Raw genomic sequence first — 19867 nt, 5'->3', positions numbered from 1 at the left:
TACAGAACGTTGGATAAGCGAGACTCTACTGTATCTTGATCTGTGCTACTAAAGATGGTGGCCTGTAGACTGGTAGCAATCTGTGAGCCACAAGCTGCCAGATCCTCAAGAATTTTTAAGAAAGAATTTGTAGCCAATAGGCCCAAATAAGGTGCCGGCCCACTGTAAAAGCTGTTGGTCCTGCACTTTTTATCACCTTTAAGTCTATCATGTAAATTATTTCAATATAAGTATACCTCAAGCTGCATCTACACTGTAGAAAAAAACACAGTTTGACCCCCCCTTTAATTCCTACTACTACTACTACAACTACTACTAACAACAACAACAACAACAACAACAACAACAACCAACTTTATTTATACCCCGCTCCATCTCCCCGAGGGGACTCGGAGCAGCTTACAGCAATATAACAATGTAAACAATGTGAACAGTAATAAACAATGATCAATAACTCAATGCTATGGAATTATGGGAGTTTTAGTTTTACAAGGTCTTTAGCATTCTGTCAAAGGATGCTGGTGTCTCACTAAGCTACAAATCTGAGGATTGAGCCACAGCAGTTAAAAGGAGTGTAAAAATACACTCCGGTGCTCCATGCAGTCAAGCCGGCCACATGACCTTGGAGGTGTCTACGGACAACGCCGGCTCTTCGGCTTAGAAATGGAGATGAGCACCAACCCCCAGAGTCAGACATGACTGGACTTAACGTCAGGGAAAACCTTTACCTTTACTAAAAATGTATCTTATCCTTTCCACTAGGCACAGGCAAAAGCAAACTGCTGAAGCCTCTCCTAGATTGTGTGTTGTTCCTCATTAATAACTTTTGTGATCTTGACCAAACTTTGATGTTGCTTATCCAGTGAAATACTGGACAATATGAGTTCTACCCTTTATTTTATGCCCGTTATCCAAGGGTATCTAATGCTTCACAGTAAAGATAAATATAACTATGTGGGCAACACAAACAGTGGCATTAAATCTTTGACTTTATTTGATCCAGTGCAGAGTTTTTACCTAGACTTGCAAATGAAATGATGAACTGTTTTGGCGTACATCTTTTCACTCTGGTAGAGTCTCAGTATAAAATAATGTGTTTGCGAAAACAAAAGAAGCAACCCATCTCAGCCAATTTTAGACTTTTACAATGAAATTACTATAGACTACCTTTTACTGAAGCACCGAGTGCATTATTTGTACCATTAAAAGTGATTTTCTTGAACCTACATATTTCGGCAGGTTTCCCCACATTTCTTCAGATATTCAGGAACCCTATCATGCAGAGTAGTTAACAAGTCATTAATTTTTTCATCCAATGTGCAAATGATCTAGAGATGGAGCTTAGAGGGGTGAGTGATGCTGGGGATGTGATGACTCATGGGCCTTGTAGTCCTGCTCATGACATTGTAATGCCTGATGAAGAAGAAAACTTGGGTTTTTTACCTTCCCAGTCAGAACTGGAATCTTCTCAGCCAGATCTTTCCCAGGCAGATCTGGGAACCTTGCACCTGCAAGAAAGTTGTGTCCCAGAAGTATGTCAAACAAACCCTGAGCCTACATCTCCCGTGTTCTCTCGCCATGAGTTTTGTAAACAACAGAGGGGTTTGGAAGCAGCTTCGCGCAGGAGTGCGAGGATAGCAGCTAAGAATGTACCCAATTAAGTCTGCTTTTCGTGAGAATCTTTAAGGAGTCAGACATCTGGTCTCAGAGTTTAGCTTTCGTTTCTGGTTCCCAGAGAACTGCTTCGGCGGGAAAGTTAGACTCTATATAGGTGTTTTACCCGCGTAGTAACTTCGCGGAGTCAATTCGTCAGCCTCCGGAGCGAATTGTGTCTGGACAGCGCGCTCCGATTCAAGCCTCGTTCCTGCTCAAGCCTTGCCTTGTTTCCAGCCTCCGCTCCTGTTTCCCAGCCTTTGTTTACCTACGGATCTTGCCTTGTTTCCCAGGACTAACCCTTGCCTTGTTTCACGGATTTTACCAAGTTATTCCACGGACCTTGTTCTTGTTCCTCGTTACCTTGTTCCACGTTTCAAGCCTTGTTTCAAGTATCAAGTTATTTCCTAGCCTTGCTCAAGTTCATGGACTAAAGGACCTTGTCATCTCCCCTCACTTTGCTTGGCAAAGTGAGTGTTTCGGTTATTGGATTACAACTTTGGACCTTAATATTTCATATTGGACATTGTTTCTTTGGACTAATTTTGACCTTTCCTGAAAGGTCTGCTTCTGGACTAACTTTTACATTTGCTTTTACTAACTTTATATATTTCCTTAATAAAGATATTAGATAGAATCTGGCCTCTGCGTATGGTTATTGGTGCTCTGTAGCCTGGGTCGTGACAGTTTGACTCCGCCGCCCTAAGCACCAATTAACCTCGGCCAGAATGTCTACCGGAGCCGGACCTGGACCGGGCGGCCAGCCGATTACCTACACCATCGACAAGGATGAGGTGGACCGAATCCGTGATAAGCTCAATGCACAGGATGGGGAAATAAAGGGTTTGAAGGAACGCGGAATCCGTCTTCCGGCCATGGCGTTGCCAACCAAGTTTACTGGAGAAGCTTCTAAGGTTCATGTTTTCCGTCGCCAATGCCAAGCTTATCTAGAGGCCCGTGATGCCGAGTTTCCCCAGGAAGACATCAAGGTGGCGTGGATTTACAGTCTCCTAGACGGGCCGGCGGCTAACTGGGCGACGGCTCTGTTCGACCAAGCCTCCCCACATCTAAGGTCAGCGCAACATTTCTTGGACCACCTTAAGGCGACCTGGGGAATCGAGGACAATTTGGAGGCCGCCGGGCACAAACTCCGCCGCCTCTTCCAAGGAGACAGACCCATGTCTCAGTACATAGCCGAGTTCCGAGTGCTGGCCCACAACACCGGCTGGAACGATGTTGCCCTCAGAGGACAATTTCGGGAGGGTCTCAACATTGAAATGCTGGAGGAAATCTCCAAGGTGGATCCTCCCCAAACGCTGGAAGCACTCATCGATCAATGTTTACGGGCTGAAGTCATGATTGCCAACAGAAAACAGTGGGTCCGAGGCCAGAGCGGTAGAGCTGGGGCAAAACCCTCCGCTCCCGCCAGCGTTCAGCCGCGTCCAGTGTGGAGACCCCCACCACCATCCCCATACCCCAGAGGGAGCGAGGAGGTGCCGATGCAGTTGGGCAATGTGCGTCCCAGATTAGATGCCGCCGAGAAGGCCCGCCGCCAACGCCTAAATCTCTGCTGGTATTGCGGGAATGGGGGCCACTTCGCCAGAGAGTGCCCAGCCAAAGGGAAGCCCGCCGCCCGTCTTGCGGCGGCGTCCTCCACGGAGACAAAGGCGTCTGAGGCGGCTGGCACACAGCCGGCGGGGGAAGCCAACGACCGGGCGTAGAGAGGCTCGCCAACCCGGTCAAGAAACCCGTTCAAGAGCCGCCAACCGGGGTCCTGTTCCTTCTAGTGGTCACCTTATGGTCAGCAAAAAGGGGACCCGTCATGATCCACGCCATGATAGACTCAGGAGCTACCAACAATTTCATTGATAGAGAGTATGCCGACTCTCTGGGATTACAATATCATGACTTCAAGAATGCCCGTGTGGTGCAAGCCATTGATGGTCGCCCTCTCAAGACGGGCCCCGTAAGCCAGTGGTCGGAACCCACCAGGATGTGGATAAGGGAACATATGGAAGAGATTTCCTTCTTTGTTACTGAGGTTCCCCATTTCCCTGTGATTTTGGGGATTCCATGGCTGACACTTCACGACCCAAGCATCTCCTGGTCCAACAGAGAACTGCAGTTTGCTTCAAAGTACTGCCAAAATCATTGCCTCGTAGCCAAGGTCTGCCATGCCACAGACACCGAGCCCATTATCACCTTGCCAAAGAAGTACTCCGAGTATTGGGATGTATTCAATGAAAAAGAAGCCGAAAGGTTACCCCCACATAGACCTTATGACTGTGCCATTGACTTGGTGGAGGGGGCCCCGATCCCGCGAGGGCATCTCTACTCCCTGACTGAACCAGAGCAAGAAGCTCTCAGGGAATTCATAGAGACAAACCTTCGCAAGGGATTCATCAGACCCTCTCAATCCCCAGCCGCCTCCCCAGTGATGTTTGTGAAGAAGAAGTCAGGGGAATTACGCTTGGTGGTGGACTACAGAGCATTGAATAATATCACCAAGCGGAACAGCTACCCCCTGCCCTTAATCTCGGATCTACTAGACCGACTTCGAGGAGCCAAGGTTTACACCAAGCTGGATCTTCGGGGAGCTTACAACTTAGTTCGCATCAGAGAAGGGGACGAGTGGAAGACCGCCTTCCAGACTAAATTCGGATTATTCGAGTCCCGAGTTATGAATTATGGATTATGCGGAGCTCCCGCAACGTTCCAGCATTTTGTCAATGACATTTTCCAGGACTATCTAGATAGGTTCTTGATAATCTACCTGGACGATTTTTTGGTGTTTTCTAGATCACAATCAGAACATGAGAACCACGTCAAAATGGTGTTACAACGATTGCGGGATCATGGACTTTATGCCAAGCTGGAAAAATGCGCTTTTGATCTACAAGAGGTAGATTTCCTTGGATACCGTATCTCGCCTCTAGGGCTCTCCATGGATCCAGCCAAGGTTTCCGCAGTATTGGAATGGCGGGCGCCAACTAACAAGAAGGAGGTGCAGCGATTCTTGGGGTTCGCGAACTACTACCGCAAGTTCATTCCAGATTTTGCCCGCTGGTCTGACCCAATCACTAGCTGCATCCGTGGAAAACGGCCCTTCCGCTGGACTGATCAAGCAGAGAAAGGGTTCCAGCAACTAAAGAAATTATTCACATCCCAGCCAATCCTTCAGCATCCAGATCCTGAAACCCTTTTTGTGGTGCAAGCGGACGCCTCTGATGTGGCAATTGGGGCTGTGCTCCTACAACCGGTGGGAGATCACCTTCATCCTTGTGCTTATTATTCTCGTCAACTAACCGCACCAGAGAGGAACTATACCATTTGGGAAAAAGAACTATTAGCCATAAAGGCAACTTTTGAAACTTGGAGACATTGGCTAGAAGGGGCCAAATTTCCCATTGAAGTCCACACTGATCATCGGAATCTAGAACATCTAAGAACTGCCCGCAAGCTAAATCAAAGGCAGCAACGTTGGGCTTTATTCTTTGAACGTTTCAACTTCCAGATTCATTATGTGACCCCAGCCCAAACCAAGCAAGCAGACGCCCTGTCACGTAAACCGGAATACGCTGCAGGACGCAAGGAGACCTTTGAATCCCAACTACTACAACCCGAGAACTTTGCCACACTCACAGTGGGGAACACCAAATCCACTCCCATTGATTCAACTCCCCCTAATCCAGGGCCCATCTGTGCTCAAGAAATCAGGGCTAGTCAGCAAGCAGATGCCTGGGCGCAGGACCAACTTCGTCAAGGTCTGCACTTTCCCTTTTCGCTTAAAGATGGACTGCTTTGCTATAGAAATCATGTTTATATCCCACCCGGACCGGGCAGGGAAAAAGTACTTCGTCTGTGTCATGACTGCAAACCAGCAGGGCATTTCGGACTATTTAAAACCATGCATTTGATCCTAAGAGATTTCTGGTGGCCCAAGATCCGCAAGGATGTGGAAAAATATGTTAACACCTGCCCAGTATGCCAGCGCTCCAAGATAAGAAGGGAGAAGCCCTCAGGGCTTCTACACCCCCTTCCTAACCCATCTCGCCCATGGGAAATAATTTCTGCGGATTTTATCACTGACTTACCACCTTCCTGTGGATTCACCACGATCCTAGTGGTGGTGGACCTTTTCACCAAGTTAGCCCATTTCATTCCCTGTGAAGGCCTTCCCACGGCCCAAGAGACTGCAGATTTATTCCTCCAACATGTTTTCAGACTACATGGATTGCCCAAGAGTTTGGTCACAGACCGTGGATCCCAATTCACCTCTCGTTTCTGGAAGGCACTACAAAAACTATTGGGCATAGACTCTCGTTTATCTTCAGCTCATCACCCCCAAACGGATGGGCAAACGGAGCGCACCAATGCCACTTTGGAACAGTACCTTCGCTGTTATGTAAACTACCAACAGGACAATTGGGCTTCTCTGTTACCACTGTCGGAATTTGCCTACAACAATGGAGTCCAGGCTTCTACAAAAGAAACGCCGTTCTTTGCAAACTACGGCTTCCATCCACGTTTCTTTCCCCCTGTCATTGAAACTTCAGAAGTTCCCGCAGCAGAAGATTGGCTGCAGGAACTCACAGCGGTGCAACAACTTTTGCTCCAGCAACTGGAACAAGCCAAGGAGGACTATAAACGTCACGCGGACAAACATCGCCAGCCGGGCCCCGAAATCAAGGTAGGAGATCGGGTTTTTCTGTCCACTCGCTTTTTGCCCTCCCACCGCCCTTGCCGGAAGTTAGATGCCCGTTTCATTGGCCCCTATCCAGTGGTGGCGCAATTAAACCCCGTGACTTTCAAACTCCAACTTCCACGTTCAATGCGCATTCACCCAGTGTTTCACCGCTCCCTGCTCCTTCCGGCGGATGGTGTGCGGCCAGATGTAGACCGGCCGGCCCCCGTCCCTATTTTGGTGGATGGGGAGGACGAGTTCGAGGTTCAGGACATTTTGGATTCTCGCTTTCACCGCCGCCGCCTGCAATATCTCATTGACTGGGTGGGTTTTGGCCCTGAGGAATGCTCTTGGGAAGACGCCTCCACAGTCCATGCTCCTGATCTAACCCGTCGCTTTCATCAAACCTATCCCGCCAAGCCACGACCTCGCGCCTCGGGGAGAGAGTCCCAGTTTGGGAGGGGCCTTGAGGAGGGGGATAGTGTGATGACTCATGGGCCTTGTAGTCCTGCTCATGACATTGTAATGCCTGATGAAGAAGAAAACTTGGGTTTTTTACCTTCCCAGTCAGAACTGGAATCTTCTCAGCCAGATCTTTCCCAGGCAGATCTGGGAACCTTGCACCTGCAAGAAAGTTGTGTCCCAGAAGTATGTCAAACAAACCCTGAGCCTACATCTCCCGTGTTCTCTCGCCATGAGTTTTGTAAACAACAGAGGGGTTTGGAAGCAGCTTCGCGCAGGAGTGCGAGGATAGCAGCTAAGAATGTACCCAATTAAGTCTGCTTTTCGTGAGAATCTTTAAGGAGTCAGACATCTGGTCTCAGAGTTTAGCTTTCGTTTCTGGTTCCCAGAGAACTGCTTCGGCGGGAAAGTTAGACTCTATATAGGTGTTTTACCCGCGTAGTAACTTCGCGGAGTCAATTCGTCAGCCTCCGGAGCGAATTGTGTCTGGACAGCGCGCTCCGATTCAAGCCTCGTTCCTGCTCAAGCCTTGCCTTGTTTCCAGCCTCCGCTCCTGTTTCCCAGCCTTTGTTTACCTACGGATCTTGCCTTGTTTCCCAGGACTAACCCTTGCCTTGTTTCACGGATTTTACCAAGTTATTCCACGGACCTTGTTCTTGTTCCTCGTTACCTTGTTCCACGTTTCAAGCCTTGTTTCAAGTATCAAGTTATTTCCTAGCCTTGCTCAAGTTCATGGACTAAAGGACCTTGTCATCTCCCCTCACTTTGCTTGGCAAAGTGAGTGTTTCGGTTATTGGATTACAACTTTGGACCTTAATATTTCATATTGGACATTGTTTCTTTGGACTAATTTTGACCTTTCCTGAAAGGTCTGCTTCTGGACTAACTTTTACATTTGCTTTTACTAACTTTATATATTTCCTTAATAAAGATATTAGATAGAATCTGGCCTCTGCGTATGGTTATTGGTGCTCTGTAGCCTGGGTCGTGACAGGGGAGAAGGATAGCACCAAAACTCAAAAATATTACTTTTTGGATTACAACTCTTAGAATCTCCTTGCTATGAGATTCCAGAAGTAGCGTTCCAAAAAGGAACCCTTTAAATATTTAGTGAGTACATGTGTCTCCCTGCACCTTCCATATGTTTATCTGAATATCTGGAAGCTAATTTCTAAAGGAGGCTTTAAAAGCTAGTTCCTAACATGCCACTGTATTTGGAGGACTGTAAGCCAAGCCTGTAGCGAGGGGGTGGTTTTAGGGGTTCAACCCCCCCCCTGAAATTTTTCAGGTTATTAAAAAAAACCTGGTTTACTCATGAATTTTAACTGGTTAACCAAATCCCCATGCTAAGTCTATGAGACATAAAACATTAAGAGTCCCTCCAGGCACTATCTCAAGCAGATATTGACAGGTTTGTAGTGGGGAGGGGTGTGTGCTAGGGGTTAAACCCTCCCCCCCCCGCCCGAAATTTTCAAAACCCCTCCCGAATTTTTTTTCTGGCTACGGCCCTGCTGTAAGCACCATAACTGCTGGCCAACTATTACTATTGCAAGGTTTTATTTTCTTATACGCAGAATTCCTAACATAGGAAGAGTGCTTTGCCCTTCTTTCCAAACAAAAAACAATCCTGAACTTGATGTTTCATTGAGGAAAACTTGTCTTCAACGCTTACATTGGTTCCCTCTACTTAAGTCAATTAAAGCTTTTACTGATGAATCTACTTCATCATAAACCAATTAAAGCTTCAAGCCCAAGTTGTAACTAAAGTAGAATCCTACAATCAGCCTCTGCAAGAAGTGCACAGGAAAACCACAATGCACGCAACCTGGAGTATTCAGATAAGAAATGTCTAAGGACATCAAAAGAACACAGTCATCTCCATCACATGTTGACACCTCGGGACTTTTGATTCCCTGAAATCTAAAGAAGGCACTGTTCCTCAGAAACCTCCAAGGAAATGAAGATGCCAGAACTTTTCAACACATTTTTCAAAGTATATAATCTCCTTGTGAGCATCATGAAAAGAAAAACAATATATCTGATCTTGGGGACAGACAGGAAGAGAATAAACAATGCTACCTCATCAAAATCCATTCTAGGCAACAGACTTCACAAGTTAAAAGTAAAGGTTTCCCCTGATGTTAAGTCCAGTCATGTCTGACTCTGGGGGTTGGTGCTCATCTCCATTTCTAAGCCGAAGAGCCGGCGTTGTCCATAGACTCCTCCAAGGTCATGTGGCCGGCATGACTGCATGGAGCGCCGTTACCTTCCCGCCGGAGCGGTACCTATGGATCTACTCACATTAGCATGTTTTCAAACTGCTAGGTTGGCAGAAGCTGGAGCTAACCGCGGGCGCTCAAGCCGTTCCTGGGATTTGAACCTGGCACCTTTCGGTCTGCAAGTTCAGCAGCTCAGCGCTTTGACGCACTTCGCCACCAGGGCTCAAGTTACTGTAGTTAAATGTATATAGTAGTTGAAAACAATACTGGAATTCTTCTGATCTCCAAAGTGAACTAAACACTATTTGCCATTGTTAATACAATGTTGTGATGCAAACACAACACCTGCTTGCTAGAAGTTAAGGCTCATAAACTGGGAGTCTGTCTTGGAAGGCACCTTTGTTCACTGCCTGTGCCATTGTTAATCCTTTTCTACAGCTTGTATTAGAGCAGTGGTTTTCAACCTGGGGTCCCCAGATGTTTTTGGCCTACAACTCCCAGAACTACTAACCAGTTTACCAGTTGTTGGGATTTCTGGTAGTAGAAGGCCAAAAACATCTGGGGATCCCAGGTTGAGAACCACTGTATTAGAGCTAGCTGTACAAAACCCTAATTATGGTTGGTGCTAACTGGGTTTCTTTGTAGCAAATTCATTAAGTCATGTTTTCAGATTCTGTTCTAAGACAGAACATTGGCCTGGGTCCAACAGAAAATGCTAATAGAGCAACTCCTTCCCTGTCTGTGGACTCCTGAGCCCCCTATAAATTTGCTCCAGGGAATTGATTGGACTCAGCAGAGAAGACTATGGGCTGTAGAAGAAAGGAGAAGAAGGAGCAATCTGCCTGTGGAACACCAGATGTAGCCAATGTACATATATGGAGCACCAAAGCGCCCATTCCTTAATCAATTTTGCCATGCAATGTGTTTACACCTACGTGCACTAATGCACATTATGGTCCCTATATCAGAATATCCAACCATTTTGCTTATCCCAGTTAAAGGCCTTTAGTGCATGTTCCTGCACACATTCCTGCCATGCATCATTAAAACACTGCATTTTTGAGATGTCTTTAATCTATGTAAAATGGTGTAGAAATACTCTTAAGATTCTACGACTGTGCTGATTTAAATGCAACCATGCACCATGTTTAACTCAAGGGGGGGGGGGCATCCCCAAGGTTATTTTACAAATAGGAAATCTGAAGTAACTACTCTCAATAAAAGAGCCCCTGATAGCACAGGGGGTTAAATTGCTGAGCTGCTGAACTTGCTGACCGAAAGGTTGGCAGTTCGAATCCGGGGAGCGGGGTGAGCCCCAGTTTCTGCCAACCTAGCAGTTCAAAAACATGTGAGTGTTAGTAGATCAACAGGTACCGCTCCAGCAGGAAGGCAACAGCGATCCATGCAGTCATGCCGGCCACATGACCTTGGAGGTGTCTATGGACAACGCTGGCTCTTTGGCTTAGAAATGGAGCTGAACACCAACCCCCAGAGTTGGACACGACTAGACTTAATATCAGGGGAAACCTTTACCTTTACTTACTACTCTCAATAAAATCTATATGTATGCCTCTTCGCTACAGCATTAGATATAGTAGTGGCCCTTTGGTATCTCCTGGTATTTGGTCCAAGAACCCACTTGGATACCAAAATCTGTGAATGCCTAAGTCCCATTATATGCAATGGCATAGCAAAATGGTGTCTCTTATATAAAATGGCAACAAGGTTTGCCTTTGGGAATATTTTAAAAAATATGTTCATGCCACGGATGACTAAATCTGTGGGTGCAGAATCAGTGGATATGGAGGGCCAGCTGTATTAACTGTTAAGAATTTCTTCACACACCTTACTCCACCACAGATTTCTTTGTTTGAAGCAGAAAATAATCAATATTCTCACGCACCCTTCTTTGTAGGTAATTTTTTGCTGACCATTCTCTAAAGGCACATTAAAAGCATATTAAATTAGTCCTCATTTATTTTAGATCTATGTAGCATAGCATTGATAAATGGCTTGAGAAAACATAAGGATCCACAGCTAAGTCAAATTAATAGAGAATATACTGGTGAAAAGAAAAAGACAAAACCTGAATGCATTTGTGAAGGACTGGAATTTAACTGAATTCTGTGACTGAATGTATTTCAATATAAGTCAATGTACTAACACATTATGAGCATATAGTGAAACCAACTAATATAAAATTCAATGCATCTTTAATAGACTGCCTTATTGTAGTAACTCCAACATGGATTCTAGCCCAGGTTAGCAACGGCAATTACTGCACATAAAAATTGGATCGTGTTTCAATGCACATTAATTATTCAGAAATAAACAAGGTCCCTGTTGCCTGTTAAGGCTACTGTGACATGTATGGTAAATGTCAGCTACTTACTGTGTTCTTTCTAAAAACAAAAACAAACCCTAGAAACATTTGCTTCTTAGGCTCCACCAAGGAGGGTTTCTGAAGTTGCTGCATGCGTCGCGCAGAGCCATAAATATCTGCATCAATCTCTGCTCACACTCAACTCGGCAACCCTCCGAGTGAGCATCCTCCTCGACACTACATTTTCATAGGGATGATGTCATCTTTTCAAATTCAGGGCAGTCTGCAGCTCCGGCTTCTGCTGTCGTCTTTTCCACTGCAGTGCCTGCAGTATTCACAGGATTTGCAAGGCGACACAGCAGAGACCCGAGCTAGAGAGGGAAAGCACCTACTGATTTGCATCCGGCTTGCATGCATAGAAAACTTGGGAATAAATCACAGACTGGCTTCATTGTATTCATTCCTGACTCTACTGATTCACGCAACCAGCTTCAAGCTTTTCACTTCCTGACTTCCTGAGCTAACAAAGAAACACCAACTGGCATGATTTTCATAGAACAAATCAGACTCCCCCAAGAAACAACTACCTTGTGTAATAGCTATTTTAATAACTGCAATAATTTATCCCTCCCCTCCCCCTTTCCAAACCACCGAATCACATATATGATAGATATAAGATCCGGGGATGTTAAACAAAGGCACAGTTTCTTCTACAAACTTCCAAGGGAAATCTTGATTTTGACATTTTACATGAGAGATACCATTTTGTTATATCATTGTAAATAAAAATAATAGAGCAGATTTTAGCATCCACAGCAGTCTCGCAACCAACCTCCAGTGTACTGTACGGGGTTTTAGGACATGTAACTTTTCATTTTGTCCTAAATCACTTTGGCTATATTTGCCTAGACTTTTTTTTAAAAGATATAAATAAACTGGATGATGATGATGATGATGATGATGATGATATAAATAAAATGTAATGTGCATAATCAGGACAGAGTTAACAACAAAACCACTGGGCTAAATCACACAAAATTTGGCCACCATATTCATCACTTTCCAAAGAGTGACTTTGCAGCTTCAAAGCCTGTCTGCTTCATACCTAGGGGGTTTCATTGTTACCCAACTTGAATACCATTGAATAATCTTGCAGTTTTAAAGCTGGCTGCTTCATACCGAGGGGAATCCTCTCTAGGCCACCTTGAATGCCACAAAGAAAACCCCACTTAGGACTATGCCACAGCAACGCGTGGCTGGGCACAGCTAATAATAACAACAACAACAACAACAACAACAACAACAACAACTTTATTCTTATAACCCACCTCCATCTCCCCAAAGGGACTCGGGGTGGCTTGCATGGGAACCAAGCCCGAAAAACAAGTGTAGAAGATATAAAATAAAACACACAAAAACAATATAATTAAGTACAATTAAAACCACGGAAAAAAGCATCATAAAATACATCAGTGAGCATCAAAGGATCAAAAGTGGTCAAAATCACAACCCAGGAATTCTTTAAATACATTTGGATCTGTACATTCAATATATGGATTTCTATATTCGAGCCTGACACCTGCATCTAACATAATATGTAATTATGCAACCTAAGCCCCAATTCCCTGTAATAATTTTTGGCAGCATGTTTGGAACACATCTTACATCAAAACAAACTGTCTACTGTTCCACTCTGGTTGGAAGACACTTTTCAGTTTTGTAATGTGTGTTTTGCGCACACTAAAATACCGTATCAAGCTGAAGCGGCGTAACAAAAAATTATACCACAGAAATTCAAGAAAATGGCAGGGCCTTTGTTAAGCTGAGATCACGAAGTATATACTGCCATCTACTCAAGATGTGAACACTGGGAAACACCTGGAGGAAAGAAGAACTGCCTCCTTACCCATCACTTTGCTTTTGTTCAGTTTCCATACAATGAGATGCATCCTGTTTTTTCCCCCATCCTTCAGCTGGCTTTTCTCCTTCATATTCTACCAGCAGAATCATTGTCTCCCAATACAAAGGAAGAAAGCAAGCAGGAACACAGCAATCCAAGCACTGGAGGGCCTGACCTGTCTATAAAAAAATCTCAGCCAAGGGTTTTCCTCTAATTTAAAAGATCCAGCTGCATTTTGAAACAGGCATCTTTCACAGCATGAAAGTACAGATCTTTAATCATGTCAGGTCAAATCTCAGTAGCAATCAAGAAAGGCGTAATTTTCAATTAGAAAGTGAGGCTTTTAAGGTACTACACTTAACACTCTGAAACACTAGCCACCGCTTTCAAAGCCAGGGGGGTCAAAAGTCAAACAGAGGTTGCCTCACAAAGGCGAGCCTAGGAAAAACGGTACTTTGCAATGATATGTACAACTCTGAACAACAATGTACCCAAAATGGCCCGAAAAAGAGCCCAAGCAAGCAAGCAAGAAATCACTTCCAGAAATAGAGTTTCATTACTAGTCTGCAGCAAAAGATCTTCAGATGAAATTACCAATAGTCAACATACGAACTAGAGCAGTGTTTCTCAAACTGCTCCTTCCCATGTTTTGGACTTCAGCTCCCAAAAATCCCAGCCAGCTAACCAGCTATTAAGAATTTTGGGAGCTGAAGTTCAAAACATCTGGAGGGACACAATTTAAGAAACTCTGAACTAGAGGCAAGTCTTCCTGACTCTTGAAAAATAATGAATGTGTGCACCTTCCTCCTTCTGCTCCTTCTCTCTATTTTAGTTTTCCTCTCTCTGATGGTCTTGTCACTTTTGTTTCTCCTCAGTGAACTCATTCCTACTTCTAATAATAATAATAATAATAATAATAATAAAACTTTATTTATACCCCGCCACCATCTCCCCAACGGGGACTCGGGGCGGCTAACATGGGGCCATGCCCAGAGCAATACAATATAATAAAATATAAAAACAACATATCATAGCACCATTCAAAATACAATAAATAATAATAAACAGAACATCAGGAAATCAAAAAACAATAAAACAAGGGCAGGCCGCGTGAACACAAAGATAAAACCCGGAGTGAGAGGGACAGAGGGGTACTCCACTATGGGCAGGGACATTTGGAAGTGGGGTAATCTAGAGGATAGATGTTCGGAGGGGAGTAACACAGGCATTCCCTAAACCAGGTGTCCCCAAACTAAGGCTAGTGGACCAGATGCAGCCTTCCAAGGTCGTCTATCCAGCCCTCACCCTAAACTTTAGTCTTTTTTCCATGTCAGGAGTAACTTGAGAACCTACAAGTCGCTTCTGGTATGACAGAACTGGTCATCTGCAAGGACGTTGCCCAGATGTTTGATGTTTACCATCCTTGTGGGAAGCTTTTCTCATGTCTTCGCATGGGGAGCTGGAGCTGATAAAGGGAGCTCTCCCCAAATTTGAACTGGCAACCTTCAAGTCAGCAGTCCTGCCAGCACAAGTGTTTAACCCATTGCGCCACCGGGGACTCCAACTTTAGTCTTTAGTCTGAAACGACTTGAAGACACACAACAACAACAACAATCCTAATTCACTTGACTATATCATCAATCAAAAACAGGCCCACACTTCCCTTGAAATACTGGCAAGGATATGGTGGTTAAAATTGTTCTTCATTTTAAATATTATATTGTTATTTCATATTTTTTGCACTACAAATAAGATATATGCAGTGTTTTTATTTCAAACTGTATCCAGCCCCCCAACAGTCTGACGGACTGTGAACTTGCCTTCTGCTTAAAATATTTGAGGACTCCTGTCGTAAATCAACTTTTGCTAGCTGGATCTACACTGCCCGATATTTCAGGATTTGATCCCTGATAATCTGCTTTGAACTATTTTCCACTGCCATATAATCTGGGATAAGTAAATAATCTGGGAACAGATACTGGGATATAGGGCAGTGTAGAAGGGGCCTAAGCTTCCCTGTTGTTCTCTGGGAGACCAACATTTGGGAAACACTATTCTACAGTATCAGAGCAGTTCAACCAATGGTGGTCTTAATTCCAACTTCTTCCACTCTACCCAAGCTCCACTAATCAATGCCAATTACCACATGCCTCCGCCACAAAATCCTGCCCTATATTTATGTACACAAAGATTCTTATTTGCAGGTAAGAGGTACCTGCACAGATGTTGTCACAGAAACACCTAAATAATAATAATAACAACAACAACTACTACTACTACTACTTTATTTATACCCCACCACCATCTCCCCGCAGGGACTCGGGCAGCTTACAACGAGAATATGACAACAACATAGCATGCAATACACATGGTCCACTAAAACAATGAGCTTTAAAAACAATGCAATACAAGATAAAAACAACATAATAGTTACTTTAAAAACCAGAACATCAAATTGTTCTGCACAGCAGAGGGTGACTAATAAATCATTCCATCAGGTCCAAGAATAGACCTGAGTAAAGAAGGAACAAGGGAACAATTTCACTTAAAGTGCTATAGCATGTAGAGTGAGGAGCAAGATAAAGTGCCATTAAGGTTGTAAATATAGAGTAGATACCAAGTCAGATGGGCTATTTATTCAAACGCGCTCCAGAACATCCATGTTTTTAGTTGACGGCAAAAGATGGACAATGACGGAGCTAACCTGATCTCCCTGGGGAGGGAGTTCCAAAGCTGGTGCACAAACTATAACTGTGCAAAGGTCCTCCCAGCCACCGCCGACACCTGAGCCTCAAGCGTCAGTGCCGAGTCCAGGAGGACCCTCAAACTGCAGACCTGTACCTTCAGGGGGAGTGCAACCCCGTCAAGCACAGGTTGCCACCCTATGCCCCGATTGGCCACACAACTGACCTGGAGGACCTTTGTCTTGTCTGGATTAAGCTTCAGCTTCTTTGCCCTCATCCAGTCCATCACAGTGGCCAGGCCAAGGATCTGGGGGGCTTCCTTGGAGTTAGGTGGGAAAGAGTAGTAGAGTTGGGTGTCTTCTGCGTAGAGAGGGTACCCAACTCAAAAACTCCGGATGATCTCACCCAGCAGTTTCATGTAGATGTTAAAAAGCATGGGAGACAGAATGAAACCTTGCGGGACCCCACAGGACAATGGCCAGGGATTTGAGCAGGAGACTCCCAGCTTCACCAGCTGGGAACGGCCCTCCAGGAAGGAGCAGAGCCATTGCAGAGCAACACCCCCAATATCCATTCCAGAGAGCCGTTTCAGGAGGATACCATGGTCAATGTCATCAAAAGTCGCTGAGATGTCCAGGAGAACCAATAGTCACACTCCCCCTATCAAGTTCTCTGCGGAGGTCATCCACCAAGGAGACCAAAGCCATCTCCGTACCATGACCGGGCCTGAAACCAGACTGCGATGGATCCAGATAATCAGTCTCTATTAGGAACTCCTGGAGCTGCGAAGCGACCACTCGCTCCAGAACCTTGCCTAAAAAGGGGAGATTCGAAATTAGCCGGTAGTTAAGTACCAACAGATCAAGGGAAGCCTTTTTCAGGATCGGCTTAACCAATGCCTGCTTCAAGGTGGATAGAAAAAGTCCCTGTTCCAGTGAAGCGTTTATTATCCTCATGAACCAATTTACCAACCCCCAACCGGCAAGTTTTATCAACCAAGATGGGCAAGGGTCTGAAGCGCATGTGGTCGCCCTCACAGCTCCAAGGATCCCTTCGACGTCATCAGGCTGGACAAGCTGAAACGAATCCATTAATACTGGACAAGAAGGTGCCTCGGTTACCTCCATATATACTGCATTAAGGCTGGTGTCTAAGTCAGAGCATATCAGAGCGACTTCGTCTGCAAAATGATGGGCAAACTCGCCACATCGAGTTGTCAGGTGGTCTGGGGCACCCATCCCCCCATCACATTATCCGCCCCCTTATCCCAGGATTTAAATTAGGCACCGAAATCAATGGGAATGTAAGTCATCCCTAAAGCCCAGTAGAACCATCATTGGAAGTAACTGTAAAAGATCTCGATTGCCCAAGACAAACCCAAACCCACATGCAAGGGAAGGAGCTCCCCCACCACCCAAAACAATTCCGCTGGTCTATTTGTTGCAGACGCAATGCGGGCAATCGAGAAAGCTTTTCTGGCTGCCCGCAATGCTCTAGCCCGTGCTCGGTCGGATATACCCTGAGTTCTACGCCAGATGCACTCTAGTCTCCGTCTCGTCCGCTTCATCATGGCCAGTTCCCAGAAGGGCAGTTGCTGATCCCAGAAGGGCAGTTGGTTCTCGCAGAAGCAGAGGCAGCAGGAGAACATTTTTGCTCCCTGGCTTCAGGTAGGATTTGGCTAAGATTTGGCTAAGATTTTAAACTGAGTGTGGGCTTGGCTCCTGTGGTCAAAGTCTAACTGTTGTGTGACTGTTGTGTTGAAAGAGAGCCAGGTACTTAAGTTGATTGACAGCAGGCATTGTCCCCTGTTAATTGAGTTTCTGGGAAAGCTTTATTTGCCAGTGTGAGTTTCTGCCAGAGCCTGATCCCAGAAGGGCAGTTGGTTCTCGCAGAAGCAGAGGCAGCAGGAGGACATTTTTGACTGTGTGACTGTTGTGTTGAAAGAGAGCCAGGTACTTAAGTTGATTGACAGCAGGCATTGTCCCCTGTTAATTGAGTTTCTGGGAAAGCTTTATTTGCCAGTGTGAGTTTCTGCCAGAGCCTGATCCCAGAAGGGCAGTTGGTTCTCGCAGAAGCAGAGGCAGCAGGAGGACATTTTTGTGCCCTTAAAGTAAAGTTAAAGTAAAGTAAAGTAAAGTAAAGTTAAAGTAAAGGCACCTTTACTAACTATCCTTTGCAGTACATACAGGAAACAAAGCAATATAAACAAATACACAAAGAGGTGGTTTGTTGCAGTTTGCACATAAAGTGCGTGCATATTACTTAACTGTACAAAGATCCCACTTGGTCACCACGCTCACCAAGAGATGCAACAAAAGCAAAACATTCCCATCACATGCACCAGCTGTGGCATGTTCCGCTTTTTCACACAAAAACTAGACAACTACATCTGCTCCAAATGCAAACAGATGACTCTGATGGAGCAGAGGATCCAACAGCTTGAGCACCGTATTAAGACCCTTAAGGACATTCAGGCACTCGAGGTCTTCTTGGACACTGCACAACACGCTGCTGTAGATCAGCAGCCTGCATCACACCAACACCACCAAGACCATGATCAGGAACCTTATGGGGAGATCAACTCAAAGGTAGACAACCCTCAGGCTTGGAAGGAGGTCACCCATAGAAGGAGACGCAGGACCAGGCAGCCTCCGCAGAACTCCTCTGCTCAGCTGCATTTACACAACAGATTTGAAATTCTTACATCATTAACATACAATCAGGAAACACATCTTGTGGAGGACCACAGTTTCTTAGATACCACTCAGTGGACCACCCTGGATCAATGCGCAGGGGATAGCCCTGACGGGGACAGTGCATCACCACAGTCACACTTATGTAATCATGCAAATGCTCCATCCCCAATCATAGACCAGGAGCAACAGGAACATCCTTGGGAGAGTAATGGGTTCTCGGATGTATCTCAATGGATTGTCATTGATGAATGCACTGGGGATGTTGAGGAGGAGGACAACACTTTACACCTACATGATTCACTTCAACAGGAACACTCTTCAGGGGACATACACACTGTCTTGCACAAAAGGGACCCTGTCAATCCTCAAAGGAAACAGGTCTTGGTAGTAGGTGACTCCCTCCTTAGAGGAACGGAAGCCATCATTTCCAGACCGGATGGGATGGCTCGAGAAACATGCTGCCTCCCGGGGGCAAAAATACACCATATCACTCAGAGGCTCAGCAGGCTCCTAAAGCCCCATCACCCTCCCCACCTTATGTTGATTCATGTAGGTACCAATGACACCGCTAGGCATACTTTTCAAAAGATCACAAATGATTTTCGAGCTCTGGGAACAAAGCTAAAACTGTATAATGTACATGTGATCTTTTCATCCCTCCTCCCTGTTGTAGGACACGGCTCTACAAGGGCCGGAAAAATAGTACAGGTCAATAACTGGCTCAGAAAATGGTGTCAAGAGGAGCATTTTGGCTTCCTTGACCATGGTCTACTCTTCCAAGAGGATGGACTACTAGCAAGCGATGGGGTGCATCTCACACAAGTAGGAAAACATCTTTTTGCACACAGACTCACAAACCTCATCAGGCGCACTTTAAACTAGATCCACTGGGGGAGGGGAACAACAGCCTGGCGAACACTATATTACCCACGACCACAGGGAACCGTCGAAAGGCTAAACGGAGGGCTGCACAAACACAGCAAGGACCAAGTACAGAGAGCACAATAATCCCAAATAAACAGTTCAAGGGGAGGTCACAGGGGCTTACATGTCTTTACACTAATGCTCAGAGCATGGGAAATAAGCAAGACGAACTCCAACTCCTAGCACAGAACCACACATACGATGTCATAGGCATCACTGAAACCTGGTGGGATGACTCCCATCACTGGAATTTAACCATTGAGGGCTATAACCTCTTTCACAGAAATAGAACAAAGGGGAGAGGAGGGGGAGTAGCTTTATA

At 45.4% G+C, this 19867-nt stretch overlaps 1 protein-coding gene across 6 annotated transcripts in view; it reads right to left on the bottom strand.

The window, feature by feature from the left end:
- trio (trio Rho guanine nucleotide exchange factor) overlaps positions 1-19867 on the bottom strand; it is a 446368-nt gene that overhangs the window by 316024 nt on the left and 110477 nt on the right. The window contains exon 1 of one of the 6 annotated variants that reach the window (XM_062979402.1): positions 11411-11563. The exons of the other annotated variants lie outside the window; for them this stretch is intronic. The gene's annotated coding sequence lies outside the window, so the exon portion shown is untranslated. Of the gene's footprint in view, positions 1-11410; positions 11564-19867 lie in introns of those variants that run through there. 6 annotated transcript variants of the gene reach the window in all.

The sequence above is a fragment of the Anolis carolinensis genome, chromosome 4 (assembly GCF_035594765.1).
Source record: "Anolis carolinensis isolate JA03-04 chromosome 4, rAnoCar3.1.pri, whole genome shotgun sequence".
Classification (NCBI taxonomy): Eukaryota; Metazoa; Chordata; class Lepidosauria; order Squamata; family Dactyloidae; genus Anolis; species Anolis carolinensis.
Note: the sequence above shows the minus strand (reverse complement) of the source record. Positions and strands in the feature narration are given on the sequence as shown.